Genomic DNA, 16,291 nt, shown 5'->3' with positions numbered 1-16,291 from the left:
GGCGGGACAGCGGGAGCAGCCAGAGGAGCCACAGGAAGGATCTGAGGCTGGAGCAGCTCTGCTGGGAGGAGCGGCTGAGAGAGTCCTCAGCACTTGGACAACCCCTGGGAGAGCTTTCCGTCAGATACTTCATGGAGAAGATTTCAAACAAGATTTCATAAAGGAGGCGTTTTCCTTTCCAAGTTGTTTTCTGTCATTTTTCAGTGTATACAAGAAGTGATAGCAGCATTCTATAATGAATATTGATCCAGGGGGTCTCCTGGAGACATCTGGACAGGCAGGAGAACAGTCCTGTGAGGCTGGACGTTGTATGGATGACTGCCCCTCACCCCTCCCTAATGCCACCTGTTCCCTCACCGGCCACCTGGGACTTGGCCTCACCAAGCTGGAGCACAAGTGTGATGGGAGCGGCTGAGGGACCTGGGGGTTCAGCTGGAGAACAGGAGCTGAGGGGAGACCTTCTGATCTCTGAACTGCCTGAAAGGAGCTTGGAGCCAGGGGGGTCGGGCTCTGCTCCCCAGGAACAAGCGCCAGGAGCAGAGGAAACGGCCTCAAGTTGCGCCAGGGGAGGCTGAGGTTGGATGTGGGGAACAATTTCTTCCCCAAAGGGCTGTGGGGCATTGGAACAGGCTGCCCAGGGCAGTGCTGGAGTCACCATCCCTGGAGGGTTGGACAGACGGACATGAGGGTCTCAGGACACGGGTCAGTGCCGGGGGTGGGGAACAGCTGGACTCCATGATCTTAGAGGTGTTTTTCAACCAAAATGATTCTATCGCACAGTCTATCTTTGCATTGTAATAGTGCCTAAAGGTCACAGCCAGGGTTTATATTGTCTTGTCCTGGTGTTTTTGCAAATGGGTAGAAGTCTGTCTCAAGGAATGTAATGAAAACGAAAAAAAAGAGCATGGGTAGAGTGAACAAGGGGAAGGAGGGAGGGCCAAGTATGCAGGTAAATCTCAGCAGGAGCAAGTATTTATAGATCACTAGTGATACGCATCGCTTGCAGGCTGTAAATCATTGAAACTCTTTTGTCAGTAATGGAAACGTTTCCTGTGTCCCACAGGATCCTTGTGTCACTGCTGTGAACTGCAGATGCATTTTTGGCACCAAAATGAAGGTGCATCTCAAAGCTGGGTGGGTCAGTTTGAAATGGTTACCGGGTGGATGTTGGTAGCATATGAAAGAAAAAGCCTCGCAGTGAACTTTAGCATTGGGAGCTTCTGGCAGGTGTTGATCTGCGAGAAGCAGCCTCAGCAGAGCTGAGAAGCTTCTAAAAGGTGGAAATAAGGAGTGTCAGAAGAGAGAGAAGATTCTGAGGGATCTTAAGAGTGAACAAGAAATAACTGAATGCAAAAGCAAGTCTTAATACTGCATTTTGACTGAGCTTTGGAAAGCTCAGAGTTTGCACAGGGTGAAAGACAAGAGTTGTAACAGCATAAAGGGAGAAGGGTTGGAGCTGACTTCTGCTGGGAAAAGCATTTTTGCCTCCGCTAGAAAAACAGGTGACTTCCAGAACCGTGTTCAGTACCCATTTTCTCAATCTGGAGGCGTCCTGGTCGAGGAAGCCTTAGCACCGCACTGACACACGCAGGGCAGGCGAGGCAGAAGAAGATGCGCTGTCTGGGTTACCGGCTTAGGCCACTGCAACAGCAGAACTGACTGTGATAGAGAAAGCAGCAACCGAGGGGAGCTGGAAGGGGCCTTGGCTGGAGGTGACCGTGCCCTGGGCTGAGAGTGGCTGGCGCCGCGTCTAATGAACGTGACTGAGCATCTTCCTCGTCTGTGCACTGATCTTATTCAATTGTGGTGTTTCGCAAGGGAGAGAGAAAGATAAAGGACCTGAAAAGTAAATGTTGTGCTATCTGCATTTCAAAACTGCCTTTCTGTTGCTTTCAAACAGGCTCGGAATTTCTCCTTTCGCAACCTGTGTCCTTGGAGATGTTGGAGGAGACGAAGGAGAAGGACACCCAGGAGGAAGACTCGCGAGGAAGATGTGGAGTCTCTGCACGGCCTTCAGGAGAGTCTGAGGAACCAACCGAGGAAGATGTGGAGACTCCACGGAGCGTTCAAGAGGCAAGTCACTGGTGTATGGACTGTTCTGTGTGATTAGGGGATATTTTAGAGATGAAGGAGGTAAAAACAAACAGATAACTCATAAAGAACCCAAACCTCAGCCTCCAGTAGTTTATTACTACTTGTTTATATAGCTTTTTTATAATATCCATCCCATTATTCTCAGTGCCTTCTTCCTAGTATTCTTAATTGTGATTTCCACCAATACAGACAAGAGCAACACCAACTAAATGTGGAAGAAAAGTCACTTTGGGAATACGGCAGTATTGTCCCTGAGAAGACAGATGGATTTGAAATGCTTCTCATTTTGTTTTGCCTTCCCCAGCACAGCAGGCCGTGGGTATGGAATTTCTTGAGACAGCGTGTGAGCTGCTGCATGGTGAATGTCATACTGGGGTGGATCTGCCCAAATTCTGAACCCATGCACTGTGAGCTGTGCATGTATGGATATCGTTATGGTAAATAAAAGGCACCAGGGGAATTCCCCATGTGCCATAAGGCATAAACACCTCAGAAGTGCCACAGGGCCTATATAAACACATGACATGCTGGCAAAATAATCCTGGTGTTTGAAGTATTGTTTCCATTTCGTTCACCTTCCTCATGCTTAGTTCTCAGGTGTAATGAAATTCCTAAACAACAACTGTTCACTATGTGTACTCCACTGCTTCCTAATTTTATGGCTCTATGGCTGTTTAACCAGCTTACAACCGGGGTTTAACCATGTGTATCATGCGCTGACCCCTTGGTGTATTCGTCATGAGGATAGGGTACAGAAACCTAAGGTTTTGAGGGATGGTTCTGTTTTTGTAAAGGCCTGAGTACCCAGGGCTTTTCAGTGACTTAGTGAAAACACAAAACATATTCAGTCTTATAAACGGCTCCTTTTGGTGCTTCAGGACAGGCTGTGGTTCACAGAGGAGCCTGGGTACTCCATCGTGTAAGGCACTGCTGAGTGTGCTAGCGCCAGTCCTACCAAATACTCTGTAGAAGTACCATGGGTTTTCGTTATGCTTTTTAAGTTTTGAGGATTTCTAGGAACTTTCATTTGGGGGTTTTTGGTTTCGTTTGTTTTGAGGGTTGGTTTGGTGGGTTTTTTTGGTGAGAATTATGACCAGAGTGCCTGTCACAGCTGTTATCGTTCCAGTTTTACATTCCATTTCTAAAGTTGAGCCTCAGTTTCCTAGGTTGATAAGTTTTCTTGAGAAGTACTCAGAACAGGTTCTCGACCTTTACTGTGCACGTTGCCTTGTCACAGAGCAGGAGTAATGCCTTTCCTCGCTGAGCACAGTCCAAAGCCCGGCTTTGTGTGAAACTGGACCCGGTCTGCCCTAGCGTGGGGTGGAGCAGTGAAATATCCTCTATGGTGTTATGGGGGGACAGCCTGGCCGTCACAGCAGCTCTCTGCTGCTCTTCTCTCCACGAATCCTGATGTCTGTGCTTCAAATATTTCCCTGACCTATATACCAGACTAAAGCTTCCTGTTCTAATATTGATTTAAGACTTGAGTATCAGCGGCTTATTTTTCTACATTATATTTCTCTTTCCTATTTAGCAGTCCACTGGGATATGCAGAGGGCCAAAGTCTGACCTTCCTGGCAGTCGAGATGAGTCTGGGGGGAAAGGCATGTGCGGAACATTGACGAGAAGAGGCAGAGCTTGAATTACAGCGCATCACGCAGAGAATTTTGGTTCAGCAATCCAGTTGTCTGCTGTACTACTTGCCAAAACAGAAGAAACACAGCTCTTGCTCTCTTGCAAGTCATCTCCTGTATTTGTTAGCTTACCTTAAAGCTTCACCTTGTTTATAAGCTCTGACCCAGACTCTTCATTAACTGTTTTCAAAACACTAGAAAAGGAAAGTAGGAGTTAGTTCCTGCTTTGTGTAGCTCTCTGATTAACAGCTGTGCCTCTTAGAGAAGAGACAAAATAGCCAGTGGTAATAAAAACTAGACCAGGCTCTCAAAGGAGTGCAGCCTGCTCAGAGGCCATTGCGTTCTTTGCTCAGATACCATTTGCTCCAGCAGTCATGAGCTCTTGCGGAAGTGTGAGATGGCGTTTGTTAATACACTCTGCCCCTGTACGTGATCGGTCCTTCTTGTAGTACGCTCATTAAAGGCTCATTATTTGACGCTTTTCTCTGTGACGTTGAAGACCGGGAGTGTGTATCTTCCAGTGCTGCTGAGACTGCTCCTCCTTCGCATAGAAATAGGGTTTAGGATCCACGTGAGGCACGATAACAATCACAGGAGCCAATAATGATGCTTACTCATGTTTGCAGGTGGAGATGATGCACAAGCTAGCTGACCAAACCTGCCTGTGAAAACAAGAAAGGCCCTTAGATCTTGTCATCTGTGGGTTGGCGTTCGAGATTCTCTTTTCCTTTTCATAAATATTCCTGCTTTAAAGAGGTGGTGGCGTGCTTTTCCAGGCTGTGCTTGGTAAGACAGAGCCACCTAACGGCAGTTCTGCCAGCGGCTGTCTCCGGAGGCTTAAACCTTTCCGCCTTTTCTGGTTAAGGGAGATTTTAAAATACTATAAGTAGTTTACCCTGTGTGCTTTCTTCAGTACTATTTAGGAAGGGAAAGCAATTTCTAATCCTCCCAGCCCAGCAGAATTTGAAAGCATGGGGAACGCTGACAGTCTCTCACTATTCCCCTTCAACATATATTTTATATATAACCATTAACAAAATTCCCCACTGCTTACTAAAACTACATCTTCTGTAAGGCCAGAATTCATAATAGTCCCTTGGATATAAGCAACATCAGCACCCAACTGTTAGGTTTTCTGGTAGGAAGCTCAGAGTGCAGGAGGATGTTCTTGTATGGCAAACGGCGGCTCAAAATGTTTGATGTATGTGCATATGGAGGAAAAAAAAAAAAGGTGCCTTTATATTTAATTACCAAGTTTGTATTCCCCTATCTAGATTATTCTAGACAGTTTTTGTAATCATCAGAGAATTTACTTCCCACTGTACGAAAAGTAGGCTATGCGATGAAACTGGATCACTTCTTTTCAGCGAACAGAAAATCTTCTTGAGCAGTTTAGTCCCTGCCCTAGAATAAAACCTGTATAGTTCACCTCTACTCACCTGTGCATATACACTTAGATCTGTGGAAGGCTGGAGAAATTAACAAGGATTCTGAAGCAATATAGGGAATTTTTAAAAATAAATTCCTAACCTTCAGCTTGCCTGTTACCTGGAATTCGGTGCTGCTTCTGGAGATTTGACTGAAAGAGGCAGGCCCCAAACTGAAAAATGGTTTATTTGGGATGGCTTAAGGTAACTGGGATCGAATGATTAAGAATGTTATTACCAGTTAATGTGATGGAGGGGGGTACCCTGATGACTGTAGGGCTGTGCTCCTACCTGCCTGAATAAGTGAATGTACCTATGTGGAGGTCCTTGTGTCACTGGTTTAATTACAATTCAGCTTGCAGTTGGTAAATCTCTTTGGTGTCTCTCTCTTCAAAAGCCATCTTACTGTCTTACATTTATTCCTTTCAAAAAAAAAAAAATCCTTTTTTTTTCTTTATTTCTACAAGACAGCCAGAGGTTTTTTTGGACGCTTATTTTAGCATTACCCATTGAAGATGCTCGTGGGGAGGATGTTGCCGAGAAACCCTGGGTGGAAGTGTTGGTTTGAAGCTCTCCGCCAGTCGCAGTCCTGGGGTTTGAGATGGGAAGTCTCAAGCTGTGCCAGACCCACACTCTCTTCTGGCCTCTACCAGTTTGGTTTGTGGGTCAGAACAGCCGTGCCGTGTCTCTCCTCCCTGCTCTTCACGTGGTGAGGCAGCAGAAGCAAGGAACGGACTATTTTTTGCACGATTCTCCCAAATGACTCCCTGTAATTAGACTGTGTTGGCTCAGGCTGAAGGAGAAAGAGAATCTTGCAAGCCAGTTTTGGAAAGTTTTTATTGTTTCTGTATGGGTAGCATGTGTTTTTCCTTAGCATCACATTTCCATTCTGTGAGTCTGCATGCCCTAACTTACCAGAGTGCTCGTGCAGCCTATGGAATGCTCCCTGGGGGCAGCGTTTACTCACTCCTGTTTCCTTCCAGGGAAATGAATTCCCTTTTTAGTAAGCATTATTCCTGGAGTTGGAAGTATTGGGGAAAAGGAGTTTGTGGGTGGGCCCTTTAATATTCCCTGACTGCAAAACGTCTTTGTGCCACATGTGTAAAAGATGGTACTTGTGTTCTTGCTCAGAAGGGCACACTGGAAAATACCTTGGAAATGTAAGACCCGGCAGTGAGGCACCGTGGTATTTGCCCTTCGTAATGTCATGATGAATTGCACAGGACGATGATGCAAAGCTGAAGTCTTTCTGCCAAGGCTTTTCCCTAAACTAATATTTTGGTTGTTCCCAGTACAAGCGATTGCTATGAATCCTACACAGTCACCCATCACTTCAGACGGAGGGGCATGATTGTCCGTAGTTCTAGAGGTGAACAATGATGCCAACATCGTGAACTGTCCAATGCTAACTTCTTTTGTTCATTTGCTTGCATTAGGAGCTGAGTGAAGCTCATTTTCATAATAAAACATTTATTTGAATCAGGCAGAGGGCACCAATCACTGTCTTTGACTTCAGATTTCAAAAATATCGAACTCTGGATGAATGGATGTGCACATGACTCTTTCATTACTTTGTATTAAAATTCAGGTGGTTTTAATTTAGACCAAAATAGGCTTTGCTGTACCTGAGAGATAACTTTAGCCTTGTGTATTTCTGGAATTAGCCTGTGCTAATTCATGCTGATGCTAGGAAAAGGTATGCAAGCACTGAAGTAGCTTAACCAAAAATAAGTAACGTAGTTTGCTGGTTTGATAACCACCGTCCTTTTCCACCACAGTGAAGAATTATCTTATGAACCTTTGATGTTTGATGGTCACAATGTCAAAAGCCTTGTGGAGTAAGTAACGCAGATGACTTAGATTTCTCGTAGCACTTTCTCACTTATCAGCATACACTTATTATAGGGGAAAAATGTAACTTGGATATTATTTTAAAGTTTATCTCTCTAGGCTTATCTCTGCTGATCAGTGTGTGAAAATTAAGAAGCCAGTTAAAGGGAAATGGGTTCATTGTTCTCTTCCCATATCAGTCACTTTGAAGTTCTTTATATTGCTTCCATTACACGAAGCTGTAGATGCCCAGAAAACAGAAGCACAATCATCTGCTCTATTGAGTGACCTGTCACAGATGGCAGATAATTGCTAGTGGTCTTGTTACCATGAACTAAATGGTTTTGTACCTGAGCAATGGTGATAATTTATTTATAGAAAACACATTTAATTCAGAGAAAATTAATTTTTAAATATCCGCTTTTTTGTTTTGTTTTGTTCCAAGTGACTTATAGCTGTAGACATTTACAAAAGTGTTTATAAATGGCTACAAACTAATACTTTTCTCACAAAATTTGGTAAGGATAATCTCACTTTGATCTTGGAGATTTTTTGTAATCACTAAAGTTGAAAGGGATTATTTCTTCCTTCTGTGTGAATAATATTAGAAACAGTTTCATAAAGCAATGCAACTGTTTAGAAAAGGAAAAGCTGTGTCATTGCAGAAATCGTAGGCAAAATGCGAGTTCAGCGAGTACGAGGAATCTTGCTTAAAATAGAAGTGCAAGCGCTGCCTGAACTACGTGGATCTGTGCCCTTTGCAGGAGCTGTGCTGGAGGAGCCTCCATTGTTCAGCTGCTGTAAATCCCCCACATTCCAAACCCTCAGCGCGTCCGCGTTCTTCTGCACGAGCTGACGCGCTCTCCGAGGATGTTGTGTTCACTTACCCTAATACGAACAGCAAAAGCATGTTAAGGCGACTTATTAAGGGGAGCAGGCTCATGAAAAAAATGTTGGATCACATCCTGTAAAATTAGCTTCAGCTTAACTGGAAAAAAATAGGTCATTGTTTTCTAAAATGGATACTAAGCAATAGATTCTGATATTCATATTTGGGCAATTCTGTGAAAGAAAGTGCCAAGAACTGAATTTTCCTACTCATACTAGAGGGATTTCTGCATACTCAGCATCCTGATCTGCCAACCCAGGAAGAAAATGAGTGCTTAACTTTCTGAAGAACAAGAACAGGGCCCTCTTAGTCAGTGTAAGTCCCTAAATTGAGTTAACTTCCCAACCGTTTAACATTGCCACTGCTCAGAATAGAGGGTTGTACCTGACTCTGGGATATGGAGCCAGAGCATGGTGGGAATTGCAGACCCGTGAGCAATGGTGTGTTTGTTTGGTGCTCAAAGCCAAGTCCCGCTGGTGCTGACACCAGGGGCAGCTCTGTCTGATTGGCAGCCCTGAACCCTTCGGAAGCGGAGCATCTCCCGTGTGAGGAAAGGCTGAGGGAGCTGGGGCTCTGGAGCTGGAGAAGAGGAGACTGAGGGGGTACTCATTCATGGGGATCAGTGTGGAAAGGGGGAGTGTCAGGAGGATGGAGCCAGGCTCTTCTTGGTGACAACCAGTGATAGGACAAGGGGCAATGGGTGCAAACTGGAACACAGGAGGTTCCACTTAAATCTGAGAAGAAACTTGTTCCTGGTGAGGGTGGCAGAGCCTGGCCCAGGCTGCCCAGGGAGGTTGTGGAGTCTCCTTCTCTGCAGACATTCAAACCCGCCTGGACACCTTCCTGTGGAACCTCAGCTGGGTGTTCCTGCTCCATGGGGGGATTGCACTGGATGAGCTTTCCAGGTCCCTTCCAACCCCTGACATTCTGGGATGCTGTGATTCGGTGGGTAGAATTCCACGATTGCGCACCCCTCTCTGGAGGGGCAGCAATGTTGGGCCTTCATCAGTGAACCTCAGCCAGGCAGAGGGTCCTGTGGCTTCTTCCAGAGCTGATGCCTTCTGTGCAAGGAGAAATTTCACTGGGGTTTAGTCTGTCTCGCCCAAGGAATATGTCGAACCGTTAATTCTTGCTTAATTACTTCAAAGCAACCTAGAGTGACTTCATGACCTTGGGCTGCAAGGAAGGTGGTGATGTTTGGTCTTTTCCCGCCTGCACATTACATGCCGTGTTGCAGCAGAGGCAAATGCACCATGAAGTACGGCAATACAGTAAAAAACTTGCTGAAAAGGCTCTAAACCCAGTTGCTATCGCTGTTTTCTGTTCCAAAATCTCATTACCCAGCAGGACTATCAGAGAACACCCTGGAGCCGCGGTCAGCCCGGCCGCTGCACCAAGGGTTCCAAGAGCAGGGCAGTCAGTTACGAAACACAGAGCTGGATGCTTGGAGCCTGTGGTTGTATTTTATACATAAATTTCATTTGGCTCATATCATAAGTACCTCTCCAGGCTTATCTGCATATTCCATTATAATTACACAGTATCACAGTATCACAGCATGTTTGGGGTTGGAAGGGACCTCAAAAGATCATCTAGTCCAATCCCCCTGCTGGAGCAGGAACGCCTAGGTGAGGTCGCACAGGAATGTGTCCAGGCGGGCTTTGAATGTCTCCAGGGAAGGAGACTCCACAACCTCCCTGGGTAGCCTGTTCCAGGGCTCTGTTACCCTCACTGAGAACAAGTTCTTTCTCAAATTTAAGTGGAACCTCTTGTGTTCCAGCTTGATCCCATTGCCCCTTGTCCTATCATTGTTTGCCACTGAGAAGAGCCTGACCCCATCCTCGTGGCACTCACCCTTTATATATTTATAAACATTAATAAGGTCACCCCTCAGTCTCCTCTTCTCCAAACTAAAGAGCCCCAGCTCCCTCAGCCTTTCTTCATAAGGCAGATGCTCCACTCCCTTAATCGTCTTTGTTGCCCTACGCTGGACCCTTTCCAGCAGTTCCCTGTCCTTCTTGAACTGAGGGGCCACAACTGGACACAATATTCCAGATGGGGTCTCACCGGGCGGAGTAGAGGGGAAGGAGGACCTCTCTCGATCTACTGACCACCCCCCTTGTAATACACCCAAGGATGCCATTGGCCTTCCTGGCCACAAGGGCACAGTGCTGGCTCATGGTCATCCTGTTGTCCACCACGACCCCCAGGTCCCTTTCCCCTACACTGCTCTCTAATATGTAATTTCCCAACCTATACTGGAACCTGGGGTTGTTCCTGCCCAGATGCAGGACTCTACACTTTCCCTTGTTAAATTTCATCAGGTTATTCCCCGTCCAACTCTCCAGCCTGTCCAGGTCCCGCTGGATGGCAGCACAGCCTTCTGGCGTGTCAGCCGCTCCTCCCAGCTTAGTGTCATCAGCAAACTTGCTGATAGTACACTCAGTTCCCTTGTCCAAATCGTTAATGAATATATTGAATAATATTGGCCCCGGTACTGACCCCTGAGACACTCCACTAGATACTGGCCTCCAACTGGACTCTGCACCATTGACCACCACTCTCTGGCTTCTCTCCTTAAGCCAGTTTGCAACTGTCACGGAGGCACCCCGAGGCTAATTTAAGGGACAACAGGGTCCAAAACAACTTTTATTAAACTGGTGAGAAACAGGGTTTTAGCACTCCAAAAGTGACTTAAATATAGGTTCAGGTATCAGCTGAGGAAAATTATTAAGGGGCAGCAACTAGTACAACAGGCGGTCCACAGAGTGCATGCACGTGGCTTAACCCAAAACAATGCCGGAACCACCCCCGAGTCCCAGAGGAGTACACACTTGCCTGAACACGGTGCGGGATTATTCTTAAAGAGATACAGGTAAAGCGTACACTCGCGATTCCGCGAGGGTAAATTTATAATACACTCGCAATTCTGCGAGGGTTGATTTACTTACACGTGCTTATGTGGAAGCACGGGAGGAAAATACACTCGCGATTGTGCGAGGAAAAATTTATAATACACTCGCAATCGTGCGAGGAAATAAAGTTACACTCGCGATTGTGCGAGGAAGTAATTTAAAGTACGTGTACAAATGTGCATGGAATAAAGTTACACTCGCGATTGTGCAAGGAAATAAAGTTATACGTGCTTGTATTAAGCACGGGAAGTTACACGTGCATGTGTGCACGGAACGGATAAATATACTCGCAATCTTGTGAGAAGTTTTACTCACACCTGTGGTGGCAAGGCAAGCGGGGTCTCCATCCCGGGGAGGGGGGGCTCTCGGCGGCAGCATCTTCAGCTCGCAGCTCCGAGAGACCGGCGACAATGGGCCCAGTCTCGACGAGAGAGTCCCGTTTTTATACTGGCTGATCAGACCTGACTGTAGGCATTCTAGAAGCTTCTCTGCACCCCCACACCGTGTGTGGGGTGCCCCTGAAGCCTCCAAACATCCCCCACACTGGTCACAGGTGCCCAGCGGCTCACTGGCGCCTTGGCAATCCCTTCTCCTAATGACCCTGGCCAGGGTGCTCTAGGCCAAACAAAAGAAGCTGTTAGCCTCAAGTAGCAGAGAGAGGGAGATGTGCCTACTCCCTCCATACTGAAGGAGGTGGGGGGGGAGACGGGGGTTTGCATTCTGCCACAGTCGGTGGCAGGATAAGCTGCTCCATTACTTTCCCAGGGACAGAGGTGAGGCTGACCGGTCTATAATTACCCAGGTCCTCCTTCTTGCCCTTTTTAAAGACTGGAGTGACATTTGCTTTCCTCCAATCCTCGGGCACCTCTCCCGTTTCCCAAGACTTGGCAAAAATGATGGAGAGCGGTCTAGCAATGACTTCAGCCAGCTCCCTCAGCACCTACGGATGCATCCCATCTGGACCCTTGGATTTATGGATGTCCAGACTATTTAATTGCTCCCTAACCCAGTCCTCATCAACTAAAGCAAACTCCTCCATTGACCTGGCTTCATCCGGGGTCTCAGGGGTACAGGGCTCCCCGGGACAGCCTCCAGCAGAGTAGACAGAGACAAAGGCGGCATTCAGCAATTCTGCCTTCTCTGTGTCTTCTGCCACCAGGGCACCCACCTCATTCATCAGTGGGCCTACATTGCCTCTGGTATTAGTTCTATCTGCTATGTATTTGAAAAAGTTCTTTTTGCTGTCCCTGACCCCTCTCGCCAGCTGTAATTCTAAGGAGGCCTTGGCAATCCTAGCTGCCTTCCTGCATCCTCTAACAGCAGCCTTATATTCCTCCCAAGTGGCCAGCCCCTGCTTCCATGACCTGTAAACTCGCCTCTTCTGCTTGAGCATACCCAACAGATCCCTATTCAACCACGCAGGCCTTCTGGCTCCCTTCCTCGACTTCCTGCGTGTGGGGATGCTCTGATCCTGAGCATGGAAGAAGCAATCTCTGAATGCAATCCAGCTCTCTTGGGCCCCTTTTCCTTCAAGCAGTCTTGCCCATGGGATTTCCCCCAGCAATTGCTTGAAAAGGCCGAAATTAGCCCTGCCAAAGTCCAGGGTTGCAATTCTACTTGCTATTCTGTTCCTGCCACACGAGATGCTGAACTCCACCATCTCGTGGTCACTGCAACCCAAGCAGCCCTCAACCTTTACTGCTTCGACCAGACCCTCCTTGTTAGTGAGGATGAGATCCAGCAGTGCACCTCTCCTGGTGGGCTCCTCCACCATCTGCATGAGGAAGTTATCATCAATGCACTGGAGGAACCTCCTGGACTGTGGCTGGCTGGCTAAATGGTCCTTCCAGCAAACATCAGGGAAGTTAAAATCACCCACAACAACCAGGGCCTGTGACTGTGAGGCCACTCTCAGCTGCACATAGAAGGCCTCATCAACTTCCTCAGTCTGATCTGGTGGCCTGTAATAGACACCTACAACAGTATCACCCCTGCCAGCCTGCCCCTTGATCCTGACCCATACACTCTCAACTCGTTCCTCATCCGCTCCCGGGCAGAATTTAGTACATTGCAGTTGCTCTCTCACATAGAGAGCAACTCCACCACCACGCCTGGCTGGCCTGTCTTTCCTGAAAAGGGCGTAGCCATCCATGACCACATTCCAGTCATAATTCATAGTTTTCTGCTAAGGTAGCCCTAAACTAATCAGCGCTTTACAAGCTAATCAGCTCATACCGTCACATGTGGCATAACGCAAATAATTATGCTTTAATTCAACTTCCAAACAAGGAGGAGAAAAAATCAGCTTGAACAAAAAGAGGCTTACTGTGAACTCATGAATTGGTAATCGCAATTAACGGAGGATCTCTGGGAAGAGATGTGGTTAAATCTCTTGCCTTTGATTTGGGGATGGTAGGAAAGGAAGCGCACGTACTCCTGTGGTGTAAATGTTCCGATTTTCTATGTATCACATACGCATCCTAGTGAAAGGACTGAATGTTCCTCTAAAAACGTGGAATTGTGGCATCGAGCAAGGATTCCCAGGTCCTGTTCTTCGCTGTGTTCTTGAATCACAGTAAACATATGGACAAGAATTGTCTCTGTCTAATATTTAGATAGAGACCTGCAAGGAAAGATGATAGAACCACAAAATCATTTTGCTAAAGAAGGCAACCTTTAGTAGGGCTTTGTTTTAGAAAAATGCTTCGGTATTTGGGCTGATAATTCCACATATACTATACATTATATATATATATATATGCTAGACAAGGCAGGTGAGAGAGGAACCTTTGAGAGTGAAGTAGTAAAGGGTCCACCATTGTGTCAAGAAATGGCCAATACAGTGCCTGCTCCATGTCAGAAATCACAAAGCAAATGATCCTGCTTTCCCTGGAAAGTGCATCAATATCAAGGCAGAAGCTCCATTTGACTTAGCCCAGGTATGAGTTATTTCTAGGAGGCAGTCACTAATTCAATTATTATATAATAATTGAATAATTATATAATACAATATACCTATATTATAATGCATTATAGAACTTCTGTCACATTAAAATTGGTGTTTGAGGAATAGCTGGATTAGACTTCACTTGTATTCTGTGGACATAATGAATGGCTTCAGAAGCGCAAATCAGGCACACACACACTCTGTCAACTCTGCAGTTTAACTTTCTTGGGAATGAAACTGAGATCCACTGTGGCGTGGGGTTGCGCACACTAACACTTTCCTATTTCTCTGGATAGACTCTAGTGTAATACTGTGCCAAGAAATTCTGCGTGTTATTTGCTTTATAAATCTTATTATTTACTTCTCGGACTCCTCCCATTAGAAGGGTTTGTTAGTTTGTGATACCTTTCCCCCCGCTTCTTTAAATCTCCCACTCTAGCTTGCTTTCTTCCCCTTTTGTCACCAAATATTTATCTGTTTAAAGAATAAATACTGTATTTCTTCCTCCTCAGCATCCTTGATGGCTCTGGACCATGTCATGCTAAAAACGTTATTTCTCCACTTGGCTCATGGTAAATAACTCTATTGCTTGCATTTCAAGCACATGAGCTTAGTTGATGAGGTATTTTATCAGTCTTTCTGGTTTTGTAATTTCCTTCTACATGTTCGTTGCTTTTTCTACATGGGGGAGATGTTCATTGTTTCTCTGGAGAACGTGTAGAAATAGATACATCACTGGAGAATAATTTGTTTTGTTCATTTATATCTTTGGGGTTTCTAATAAACGTACGTGTAGGTAAAGTGCTCCTAAAACTGCGCAGTTGAAAGATTCTTGAACAGGGTGAAGAAAGCCCAGGCAGGTTCCGTTCTGCCCGTAGCAGTGGCTGCAAGTCTGGGGAGTTGGAGTAAATCAGGTAGATTGTTTTTTAAATGCCAGGTAAGCCCTGTCCTCAATAAAGTGCCTCTTCTAAATCACAGCACTGATTTCCCTTAATTTATCTTCGCGTACCCTGCTTTACAAATTCCAATCTCCCGTTTTCTTTGGGATCATTTTCTTGCTGTCGAGACACCAAATCCTCAGCTTTCCTACCACATTCCATTGCTGCTGGGACTCCTCGGGCTGTCCACTTGCCGTGTTATTATTTCCCTGCAGTTTTCCACCAGCGCGCTGGGCCCGTATTTTCTGACATTACCAGAAAATCTGTTTTGCTCAGCACGGGTATGTCTGGTAACTTCACAGGTTCGTCAAAACCATTCACAAGCAACTTACTTTTGCCTTTGCTGTCATATTTCCCCGTGACTGGAACCCCCCTCTGCTATATCAAGGTTACATTTTAGTGGGGAGAAAAATGGGAAAAGAACATGGGTTTTTTGTATGTATTGCAAATTATTATGAAATATTCCTGCCTTGCGTTTGAGGAAAAGCCAAACCTGACTTATTAGGCTGTTGCCCTGGAATCTGAGCATGTAATAGTTATAATTTCTTTTTTTTCCTTTAATTCCGTGCATACATATTTTAGATTAATAGAGAAAAGCGTAGAAAAGTATTTCTCCCCTTCATTTATCTCGCACTCAGGACAATATTCTTCTGATTCATTTTACTGATGGCTTTAAAAACTTGTTTGCAGGAAGCTCTGAATCCCAGATTTCTTTCAATCTCTTAAACCTGCATCCCAAGAAAAGACGCAAGAGATAATTATTCAATTATTATTATCATTTTAGGAAGAGGGGAGCAAATTCTCCCTTGCTAACTTCAGTTGCCTTCAAAGGAGTCAGATTCGATCTAAGCAGCTGGATTATTTCCTTTCCTAGGACTGAACACAAAGTAAGTTTTCCTTGTGTGCTTTGTTTACCTTAGACTGAAATATTATAATGCTTGCATAAAACCTTGTTAAAGGCCTTTTGAAGTTTGCAGAAGTAGAATGAATAAGATCTCCAGAGTCTGGCTCAACGTTTCTCCAGAATACACCTTTGAGCAAAGGCGGTTTGTTAAGTGACAGCCGAATATCTTTTATTTGGAACGATATTTCATCAGGCAAGAGTAAAAGATGTCAGAGAACATTACATTTAATTGATACACGAAATAATGAATAATGGGTGAAACGTGGAGGTCCTCAGCGGGTTTTTGATTCAGTGCTCTACTTTAATGGAAGTCTGCCTGAAAAAACTTTCAGTAACAACTGATTCTGAACCTCCAAATGTGACCCAGTCGTACCAACCACTTCTGTTGTGCTCAAAACTTCGCAGAGCTCTTCTGTGGGTCAAATCCTGAGCACAAAGGGGCTATTGAACTGAGCATGATTTGGTCAATTAACCTGTTAAATCTTTGCGTGCAAGGCAGTCAGAGGCTCTCTGTGGTTTTTGGGGGGTTACCCAGATCCAGCAGTTTACAGTATGTTGAGAATCCCATAGAGGCTGGATCCAAGTAGGGGCCTTGTCAGACCCCTGCTCCTCATGGAATAGTAGATCACACGGTGCTTTTTCAATTGGAAATATATATTAACACGTCTGCTGCTGCAGCTGGAGAGAATAAAAGCATAATGTTTTATGATAAA

This window comes from Patagioenas fasciata, chromosome 7, assembly GCF_037038585.1.
Source record: "Patagioenas fasciata isolate bPatFas1 chromosome 7, bPatFas1.hap1, whole genome shotgun sequence".
NCBI lineage: Eukaryota > Metazoa > Chordata > Aves > Columbiformes > Columbidae > Patagioenas > Patagioenas fasciata.
This window is presented reverse-complemented; position numbering follows the sequence as displayed.